Source organism: Etheostoma cragini, chromosome 17 (assembly GCF_013103735.1).
Source record: "Etheostoma cragini isolate CJK2018 chromosome 17, CSU_Ecrag_1.0, whole genome shotgun sequence".
Taxonomy (NCBI): domain Eukaryota; kingdom Metazoa; phylum Chordata; class Actinopteri; order Perciformes; family Percidae; genus Etheostoma; species Etheostoma cragini.
The window spans coordinates 7077697-7088030 of NC_048423.1; the positions used below are offsets into that span (position 1 = coordinate 7077697).

At 41.0% G+C, this 10334-nt stretch overlaps 1 protein-coding gene and 2 long non-coding RNA genes across 5 annotated transcripts in view; 2 read left to right on the top strand and 1 right to left on the bottom strand.

Moving 5' to 3' along the window:
- Positions 1 to 10334, top strand: part of grid1a (glutamate receptor, ionotropic, delta 1a) — a 230198-nt gene that overhangs the window by 42271 nt on the left and 177593 nt on the right. The window lies entirely within an intron of this gene.
- The window catches only part of LOC117960382, a 20571-nt gene continuing 10237 nt past the window's right edge, over positions 1 to 10334 (bottom strand). Inside the window, exon 3 of the long non-coding RNA XR_004660135.1 lies at positions 1 to 12. This is a non-coding gene — a long non-coding RNA (uncharacterized LOC117960382). The remainder of the gene's footprint in view (positions 13 to 10334) is intronic.
- Positions 5613 to 10334, top strand: part of LOC117960384 — a 23829-nt gene continuing 19107 nt past the window's right edge. The window contains exon 1 of the long non-coding RNA XR_004660137.1: positions 5613 to 5623. This is a non-coding gene — a long non-coding RNA (uncharacterized LOC117960384). The remainder of the gene's footprint in view (positions 5624 to 10334) is intronic.

Sequence of the window (10334 nt, forward strand, 5' to 3'; positions counted from 1 at the left end):
GCCCAAGATGCCCTGTGCAATTTTAGTGAGTATCTGAAAGGCCTGTCGGTCATGGTGCAGCTAGCAGACCACACCCAAATGCCATGAGAGAGGATGTACTTCATAGAGCATCGGTAGAAGGACAGAAGCAGCTGCTGTGTGACATTTGCTCGCCACAGGGTCCTCAGGAAATAAAAGTTTGTGTTATGGGTACAGTCATAAGTGGACAGTATGTACAGGATGGGACTCAACAACACACAACCTTGAGGCGCTCCAGTGTGTTGAGCGTCAGGACTGGGGAGTGATAAAACCCTAAACTGACAGTCTGTTAAGAAGTCCCTGATCCATTTGCAGATGTTGGTGTTCACACCCAGGTCACGCAGTTTGTCCGCCATTCTGCTGGGGATGATCGTGTTGAATGCAGAACTAAAGTCTGCACACAGCACTCATACATAAGAGCCAAGGCTTTCCATGTGAGTCAGAGCAGAATGCAGACCTGTTGGCCCTGTTTGCAAACTTATGTTAGTCCAGTGTGGGTGGGATTGAAGACTGTATGTGGGCCAGGACTCTGAAAACACCTCATCACAGTTGAAGTACAATAAGTTCACCAAACACTACACAAGATTAATGCTGCAGACTGAGGAAAATATAATTTATTTCTCTCCATATACCCCAATCAGTCAACATGTCAACATGGAGACCAGGGACAGACTGAGACCAAAAATTGGCCCCAGCATTTTGGCCCAGACCGGCCCACCCTACAGACGTGCACTTAGCCAAACTAATCAGTCCCTCCAGGATTTTATGATGTCTTGATTGCAACAGTTCACGCAAATTCAACCAATCATCATGACTTTGGTGCAACTTCCAATTTTGAGCAATCACCGCAACGTTTTTGCAAATTTGACCAATAGCCGGAATTTTCCGTGACTTCAACCAATCCCAGCCGTCCCACGTGCCAGACTTTGTATCAGTATGTGACTCTGACAGCCAATGACCAAGCGAGAAGGAGAACGGGTTGACGTCACACATATGTGGCCATATTTATTTCCTTGTTTGAGGAAACATGCGTGACTCGAACATATCACATTTACCAACAAAACGTACAGCGTAAGACCGTGCAAAACATGTCAGACCGTCCTGCCAACCTGTGCACATTTTAACATCAATGATTTTTTACTCTGATCATTAAAAGCGGCTGCTGTTTCAATCCTGTCGGCTCTCTGCAGCGGGCGGGGCGGTGAGTTTCCCCCGCGACTCATGCACACCCACAAACACACACAGTGGATGCAGGAAAAACAGGAGATGAGACGTAAAGGATGGCCTAAACTGAAGACAGCTACGCTCGTTACTGTAACTGCAATGATAAGTTAAAGTCCAATAAGTACTTTATCCAACCGTATGAATATGTGTCCCAGGCCATGATAGGAAATTACCAACAATGTAAAGCTCAACAAGCCACTGACAGACATGTTCAAATTTGATTCATTCAATACATTTTTGTTTTTGTTTTAAATCCACCAGCCATTTCATATTATACCAACATGTGCAGCACAGTGAGCCATTTTTAGGTTACTAGGAAAACTCAGCCTACAGGAGTTTTATTCTTCCCAAAACAAGTTTACTTTTTGTAAAGAACTATACAAAAACAAACTTTTTCTGTCTCTCGCAACTTAATTGCAATAAACATACAAAAGGCAACTTTTATCGCAATTCTTCACGAAAGCTCCTGCAGTATCAGGCATTTTGGGCAACAACAATCTCAAAAAATGTCTGACTAATGCGATCATACAGTTTAGCATGCCTACTTCTTTTATTGTTTGTCTTCTTGTACAGTTTGTCCACTACTTGTTTTTGGCTCGGTTTTATCAAGGGTCAAAGTGTTTTTAAGGGAAGGTCTGCTTACCGCAGGTTCTACCCTCACTCTCTTATCTCTGTCCCTCTCCGCTTGAGTCTCCTCCTCACTGTGCATGCCACTGCCACCAACACCACCACCACTATCATCAGCCACAGGAGCTGATGAAGGTCTCGCTGCTGCCGAACATTTCTGTCAATTTGACACATTTGGCAGCATCTGCCTGAAGGGCCTGTTTCTTTTTCCGACACAGCTCCTCTGCACCACCTTTGCGTTTCTTCTCCATGACCTCTATCACTATTCTAACCTGTCAGATGCACACTGAAACTGCATGCAGGCAGAAATCCCAAAGAGGGTGCTGTTTAAAGATATGATTGGGCCAGTGTCAATTAAGAAAACAACTAATGGGCCGCTGAGCTATGTGTTTTAATGGGCAGTGTCTGTCAGAAAAAAAAACTAGCCTATGGGATGAGTTAACACTGTTAGCACAGCAGACTGACAGACATAAGATTATCTATTCAGGTTACAATTACTGTAAAAAAAAAAAAAAAAGATCTAAAAAAACTGAAGATACTGTACAGAAAATACTGCTTCTGAATGGTGTGTCTACAATAAAGCAATCATGTGTTTGCGCAACTGATGTTTATGTTGGGTCATAGGTGTGGTAATTTGAGTGTTTTGGAATTGCAAGGAAGTGACATCATGATATACTTCTGTGTCTGATGTATACAAGTGTATTTGGTGTTTTGCAAATCGTTGTGTGTATTGTTTTGCAAAAAGTGTGAGGCAGACATTGTGCTTATAGTGGTGTATATCTGGGCCAATGTGTTAAAATTTGAACAATTGTGTAATATTTTTGAGTTCAGTGTGTAAGTCATTGGCAAAAACTGTAACAAAGAGATTGCTATAGGGATCAGTGTTGGGGAGGTTGTAGTACCAACTGCTTATCACTTTCCTAAAGTTATAATGAATTGCTCAACGAGGATCATTTGTAAGTCATACCAACCCTTACTTGTCATTGGAATCCTGATCAGATTTGATTCTGATTCTGTGATAGGCTCTGACTTAATTCTGCTCATTGACTAGCTGATGCTATTGATAACCATTTAAACATTGGTTGCCAGTTTCCACTTGAGTCTCTATAGGCAATCAATTGTTAGAGCCCAGCTCAATCGCTAGCAGGGCTAACCATATCCTTCATTAACGTTTTCATTAAGGCGGGTGCAAAACTCTTTATTTCAATGGAATACAATGGAATTGATAATCTATTAGTTGCTTTTGTTCTTTTTCTCTCCAAGTAAACAAGGAAACAGATTTTTTTTTGTGATAAGCATCATAGCTTGTTGTTTCAATGTTGTTTTACATTGCATTTTTTTTTCAGTAATACCGTTTTTTTAGGGAAATCACTGGACTAACCTCCAATTAAGTTAATGAATGCTGGAGTATGGAATGCCGTGACTGCAAATTTTTGACACATAGAGTGACTGCATGTTTTTCTTTGTGCCTGGCCGGGCTCCGAGGCAAACCCGGCCACCAGGCGCTTGCCAGGGCCCCCGTCTGGGCCTGGCTCCAGACAGGTGCCCTGCGCTCCTTCCAAGCAGGGTCACTCCCTCTCTACCTCGTTCACTCATGCAGGGTTTTTGAACCCCTCTTTGTTTGGCACCTCCCCTGAGACCACGTTGCCATGGGAGACCCTACCAGGAGCACACAGCTCCAGACAACACAGCACTCAGGTTCATGGGGACACGCAAACCTCTCCACCACGATAAGGTGATGGTTCCAGGAGAGGCTGTTTTTCTCTCTCTCCCTTTTTGCTTTATGCTAATTTGTATTCTTCTAATTGATGATGATTAAACAACCATTTCTTTCTTTTTACCACTAATTAATCACTTAATATAAATAATAATATAAAAATAATAAAACAAGTAATATCTATTGTGTGTTAACTATTTTAATATATTATTTGCACAAATAAGCATAGAAATTTCAATTATTTCTGGCCTTTAAAACTTTGAACATATGCTTAGAAAACAATGCATGCACAGACATGTTTTGAGTTCAAATATGGTACGATAAGCTCACAGCATATTTACACAGGACGGAACACATAAAGTACATAGTGTGATACAATTACCATATAGTGGGAGTTCAACAACTAAAATGTTTAAGCATGAAAGCACAAAGGCCAGTACCAGCGTCAGAAGAAAACTGCTGCAAACCACCTTTCACTTACTACGCATGATGTTGCCATGGTTACACAGCAGGGACGGGCCACCTCCTGCGCTGTCTAAATGTTTTTTTTGCGCTAAGTGCCACCTTTTGTGTTCTAATCTTGAAAGTATAAATAAAGCAAAGCGGAGCAGTTTCCTGCCTACTCCAGGTTGTTGAGCTGCGTAGCATCAGAGGTTGGAACTGTAATAAAGCAACATTTGGCCATGGCAGTGCCCTTTTTCCGCTTTCCGTGGGCTAGGCTCTCAACGCTTGTGTTTACCACTCCATGTCCACCAAAGCTGGGTTTAAGTGTGCAGTTTATCATTATAACCCACACAGTCGTTGGCACGTAGCCTATTCTAACCTGATTAACAGAATATATTATAATTGCCTTTTCTTAGCCAAGTGTAGGCAAATAATTACTCTCTTTAATAATTCATAACACTCAAAAGATGTTTTATCTTACAAACACTGCATCTACACTGAAATATTGCACACAATTATCGAGAATTAGCCATACAGCCTCACCAGAAAAAATTAAATTTTTGTTAAATTTTTCACCCACACACCCACACACACACACACACACACACGCGCGTAAAAGCTTCTTTACATGACTGATTGATGCATTTACAGTACTTATAGTTGGATCCAGAAAGTGTCTTCTCAGGTAAATCAAGTAAAGTAATTTATTTAAAGTAAAATCATAAATTTACCTCAAATGGCTTTACAATCCATATGACATAAAACACAATCTAGTGTTTAAGGATAAGGAAGGACTCCCACCAAGGGATCTTAATGTTTAACTTAAGCTTTACCTATCTAAAATATGTTACTCTGTGATAAAGTGCAATATGTTGCTACCTTATGGCTGGCGAATGTACAACCCACACCTCATTATTTTAATTGACCAAACCTTGTCCATTACCACCAGATTTACAGAGTCTTCATGTGTTTCAGCCTTAGCTTGTACTGCCGATGACATTTAGCAATATCAGCCCAAATGGCCTGTATGTGAGCTGAATTGGCAACGTGTACTCTGAAGTTCAGAGAATTGAAAGATTGAAAAACCTTGTGAAGAATGCAGGAGACCAGGGTGGTTGAAAGAGGATGTAAAGTTGTATGTGTTTTGGCAGTGAATCAAATGAGCAACCCTTTAAATGGGTGGGCCTGTCACCTGTGTGACCTACCCCCCCACCACCAGTTTGCCTGCATCTGTTGCTGCCTCAAAGCTGTGCTATTCACTCTTGGAGTGTTTGTTTGTCATTCCTCCAGAGTTGCAACTGGTGTCCAATATTAGTGCTCTTATTACCCCAGAATGTATGAGAATTCCTGATTGATGTGTGAATGTGAGTGTTTGGTTTGATTGGCATTAAGCTTTCTTCACCACAGAAGCATTCCTCTGGTCCAGTTGAGTCTGACAGATGCTGATTGGGTTCAAGTACACCTTGACTACAGATGCCATTTGAAGATTGCTTTCATCCCCGCTTGAAACACAAGGACAGATAAGAAACATACTATGCTTTGAAAGCTCCCTCTCACATAGACACAAACGCATGTACACGGGACAACTTTTCTGTTTATCTAATTCCCTTCTTTCTTGTGCCTTCTGTCGGGTGGGTATGTATGCACACACACACACACACACACACAGAAAGAAAATACTGCAAATAGTATTTGCTTGCTCCAAGGCAATTCCCTTCAAAAGACAAAAAGATGTTGAGAACGATTGGCCCTGAAACCTCTTTAACTCCCAAGTCGTCCACCACTCCTCCATGCCATCTTATCTTACCCATACAGCATGCTAATCAAAAGCGGTTGCACCCTGCTATCTCTCAATGGGATCAGCAGCTTTGTCTAAGTCCTTGCCATGTATGTCTTAAAAGAAGCACCTTTTAAATTAGCAGGTGTTGTGTTGGCTTTGAATCTTATGGAACACACATCAAAAGATAAACAAAATGCCAAAAAAAGTGAAATAACAAATAGTTTTTGATTGTCTGAGAACAGTGACTATTATGTTGAACATGCAACTTCTTTTCCATCTTTAATCTCAGTTAACAAGGTGCATCTGTTAAGGTTGTTCAGCAGGCTTATTTGAGACTACCTTTGCAATTGACATCACATTTTATAAGCGTATGTTTTGTAAAGGAGGTTTAGAAAAGTAGGACTCTGTTTGAAAAGCTTATCTTGAATGTTTTTAACAATCTACACCAGAAGCATTTTCATAAAGCTATTGTACTCTGACTGAATCAGTTAGGTTAAAGAAATTCCCAGACATGACATGACAGACATCAGACGTAAATCGTAAACTTATTCAATTTACAACAAAAACTATCAAGATCTTAGGAGAAAGACGCCATGTTCACAAATGCGCAGCACATTTTAAATAAGTGGAGTAATGTGAATTACTCTTTGTCATAAGTGCTGAAAATTTACAGGATTAAAATGCAACATGAAATTAAATAAAGATTTTCAAAGAGCAGCCCATCCAGCTGATATAGATCAAGATATACTGTAAGTCATTTAACATGTTCTGGAGTTTACACTCCACAATCTTCATCAGTTGGATTACAATATACTACTTTTACTACTTTGCATGCACAAGTAGTAACGAGTTACAGCCTCTATGGTGAGGAGGATTCATCCTTCAGCCCCTTTTTATAATTTCAATAGAGGGACTTTTGGTAGTATGTTTATTTAATTGTATTTTAATAACATGGTAAATAAGCCTTAGGTTTGTTATTTCAGCTAAAATACTTAAGAAGCCTAAAACAAATAATTTACCACGTTTGTCTGGAGATTTAAGTTTTCCTTGGTATGATAATTAGGCAAGCCTTATTTACCGTCAACCTGCTTAATGATTCAGAAACTGGGCCTCATTTACAAAAGCGAGGCTTTCTTAGTTGGTGATCTTGTTGTAGATTTCAGAAAGTCCTGAGTGTGTAAAATAAAGGAAACAGTTAAAATCTGTCTTGAAGGGAAACCCATAGTTACATACTGTAGCTATTACTTGCGATCACATTGTACAACCATAAGTTGCTCCACTTTTAATCTGTTTTCGATCTATATGCCGACTTCTTTTGACATCATGCCTAGTATGCAACACTGCTGTTTTCTGATGTAGCGCTCTTCTCTCTCTTTAAGTATACTGTAATACACAACTTTACACCCTCTACAGCTTTAAAATGCAAAGCACTGAGAGTAGATGCTTGTCAAAGGGAAGCGGACTACTCATGATACTCCTGGGATTTGTGGATGAGCATAGCGCAAGCTGTTGGCAGGCGCCGGAGCACAGTGTGCACATCACATAGCAATATTAATACAATCTGAAGTTCTTTCAGGCAACCTTCACCATTTCCCTCCACTGAATACTCAAAGCAATTAAACTGTCCACAGGTGTGTTAGCGGTGATGGTGGGTAACACACAAGTTTGATGGAAGAGCGATGTCTAAAGACTTGTTTTTACCACTTTGAGGGGATTTGAAAGCAGCCTGCATCTGCACTTTCACAAGAGCAGAATGTAGTGTTGTATTAGTTTGTGATAATGCAAGCTTTTTGCGGGTTTACAGGAAGAGAAACCTGATAATGGATGAGATGTAGGGAGCGCCGAGTGGAGGGATGTGCTGACTAAGTTTCAGAACCTCTGTCACATCAGGAGTCAGATGTACTGTATATGATGAATATATTTCAAATTATCCACCAACATTTTCTCCTGTCTCTCTGTGTATTTATATCTTGTCTCTCCCTTTTCCCTGACTTCTATTGTACATATTAAGATGCATACCTTGTTTTGTACTTATTGTCTTATTGTATTTCCTCCGTCCATCACTTCTATGTCTTGTATTTCTCTACCACCCTCTAGCTCTTGTTTTTGTGTGTCTCCATTTCTCTTGCTGCATTCATAACCAGTTATTTATACCTCTTACTTTATCACTCCATTATCCCATCATTCCTCTTCACAGGTCCATCTCTCCCTTTCCAACCTCTTATCTTCCCTTTCTCTTTTTAATAGCCCGCTGGAAGTCAACTACCTCTTATGGCTATCATTCTCCATTTCTCCCTCTAGCGTTCTTATTTATTTTTCTTTTGTTCTCCGCCCATGCCCTATTCTTTCATCGATAAGGATTTATACTACTGCTGGGAGCAGGCAGGAACAGGACAGACAAAATACCCACAAGAGGGAGAAAGAGAGAGGAGAAATCCGAGTGACCATTAGATGAAGTGCAAGAATGTGAGAATGAATAGTAAACTAGAAACGGCTCCTCGGGCTGGACTAATTGAATTCCCCTCTCCACTCTGAGTCGGGTTAGCTGCAGCAGTCATAAGGAAATTGTAACTGCGATAGGGAGAAAAGAGAAAAGGGGGAGGAAAAAGAGAACGAGAATAGTGAGCATAGCAAGAGAGCGAGCTAGAGAAGGGCCAAGAGATAGGATAACAAAAATACACAGAGAAAGAGAGAGATATTGCTCCTCTGGCCAGACTAATTGAATTCCAATTCCCCATCTGAGATTGGTTAGCAGCAGCAGGCAGGCAGGCAGACAGGCTGCCCCCAGTGTGGATCAGCTCCTTCCAACCAATCACACTAATACAGTGTTTATGTCCAATCCACTGCAGCCCGGTCAATAGCGTCTTCTCCAGTGCAGGGCCAAGAGGGAGTATACTAGGTCCACAGCCAACTTAAAAAAATGATACATAATTGAAAAGGTCCAGCAGGAACTACAGTCCTACTTACAAATCATCTCAATTTGAAAACAACATGTGGAGGGAATTGCAAGTTTATTAATTTTTGTCTAGAGTAATATCAAGCAGTGGTTAAGTGATGCAGTGTAAACCACGGCACAAAGGTGGAATCTGTTATCAAGTTCAAAATTAGTCTGCTTTCTCTCAAGTTTAGCTCTAATTGTACTACCAATTTTGACATGTTTAGCCAAAGCCCATAGCTTATTCTTCAGTGCCATAGACCTCTATTGTTGGCCGGAAACCATTAAAATCAAATCAAAGAGCCACACTGTTGCGGTGGCAAAGTTTACTTCATAACAATGAACATAGGCACTGTAATTTATTTTGTGTTAATCCACCATAGTGCGGCCGTAAATACTTACAAGCTCACTGAATATGTCATTTGGGGCTAAAATTGTATCCATCAAGTCCTCTTCTCCTGTCAAAGTAACATATTCTGAAAACTACCGCACCGTTTTTTTTTTAAAGATTTACATCGACAGTAGGAGTCAATGGACTCAGGACAGACAGGGTAGGGAAGTGAGAATGTTTTTTAAAGACAGCTTACACACTGGTGGTTTTGATCTTTCATGGAATATGTTAACAGTAAGTAAAATATTGAAAGCCAGCAATGTACTCAGGACAAAGTTCGCACATGTTCAAAGTAAAGAGATCCCTTTCTGTGTGAAAGGAAAGGTTTGCCCGCTGAGTCTGTGCAACTTTGCATGCACATGTGTTTGCTTCTCCATAATTGCACATTTGTAGTTGTGAGTTTGTGTCTGTGCCTTGGCTGTAAGCTTCCAGCTGTGTTGAAAAGCATGGGGGTGTCTCTCTCTATGTTCATTATTCGCCTCTTTCCCATAGTCCCCTCTATCTCCCTCACTGCTCTACGTCACTGCCCAGCACCACACATCCTTTATGAATATTTAACCACTCCTCAAGCTTCTCTGCTCTTTTTTCACGCTCCCTCTTTTATTCCCTTGCTTTTTTCTTGTCCTTTGTCATACCTTTTTGTCGCTTCTGCACACACGTCTCTGTCTCTGTCTCCCCTTGAAACTCTTGTGAGTTTTCCCTTCCTCCTTCTCTATCTCCCTCTGCCTCTTTCTTGCTATCTCTTTTTTTAGCACATCACTCGTGCTTCCCTACAGTGGGGGAGGAAGCTACAGCTACACACCCTGCCCCTTAATGCCCAATCGTTGTTTCTTATTTAATCTGTTCCGCTTTATTGAATTTAATTATTTCCAAATGATTAACTCAGAGTTCAGAGGGAGGGAGGGGGGCAGAGGGACATATGTTGTGAGATGGGGTGGAAGGGCCACTGGAAGAAAGATAGTGGGGATCGTGGCTTTTTGTTTTGGAGCCACCCAGAGTAAATAGCCTGGTATGCACACTCATCAGTCTTTGATTCCATTAATGCAGCATGGCTGCAAATGCATGCCCAACTCTCACACTCCAGCTCCCCTCACCCTAAAACTTACCAAACACAATCCTAATATGTATGATTGTATGTGTGTGTGTGTGTGTGTGTGTGTGTGTGTGTGTGTGTGTGTGTGTGTGTGTGTGTGTGTGT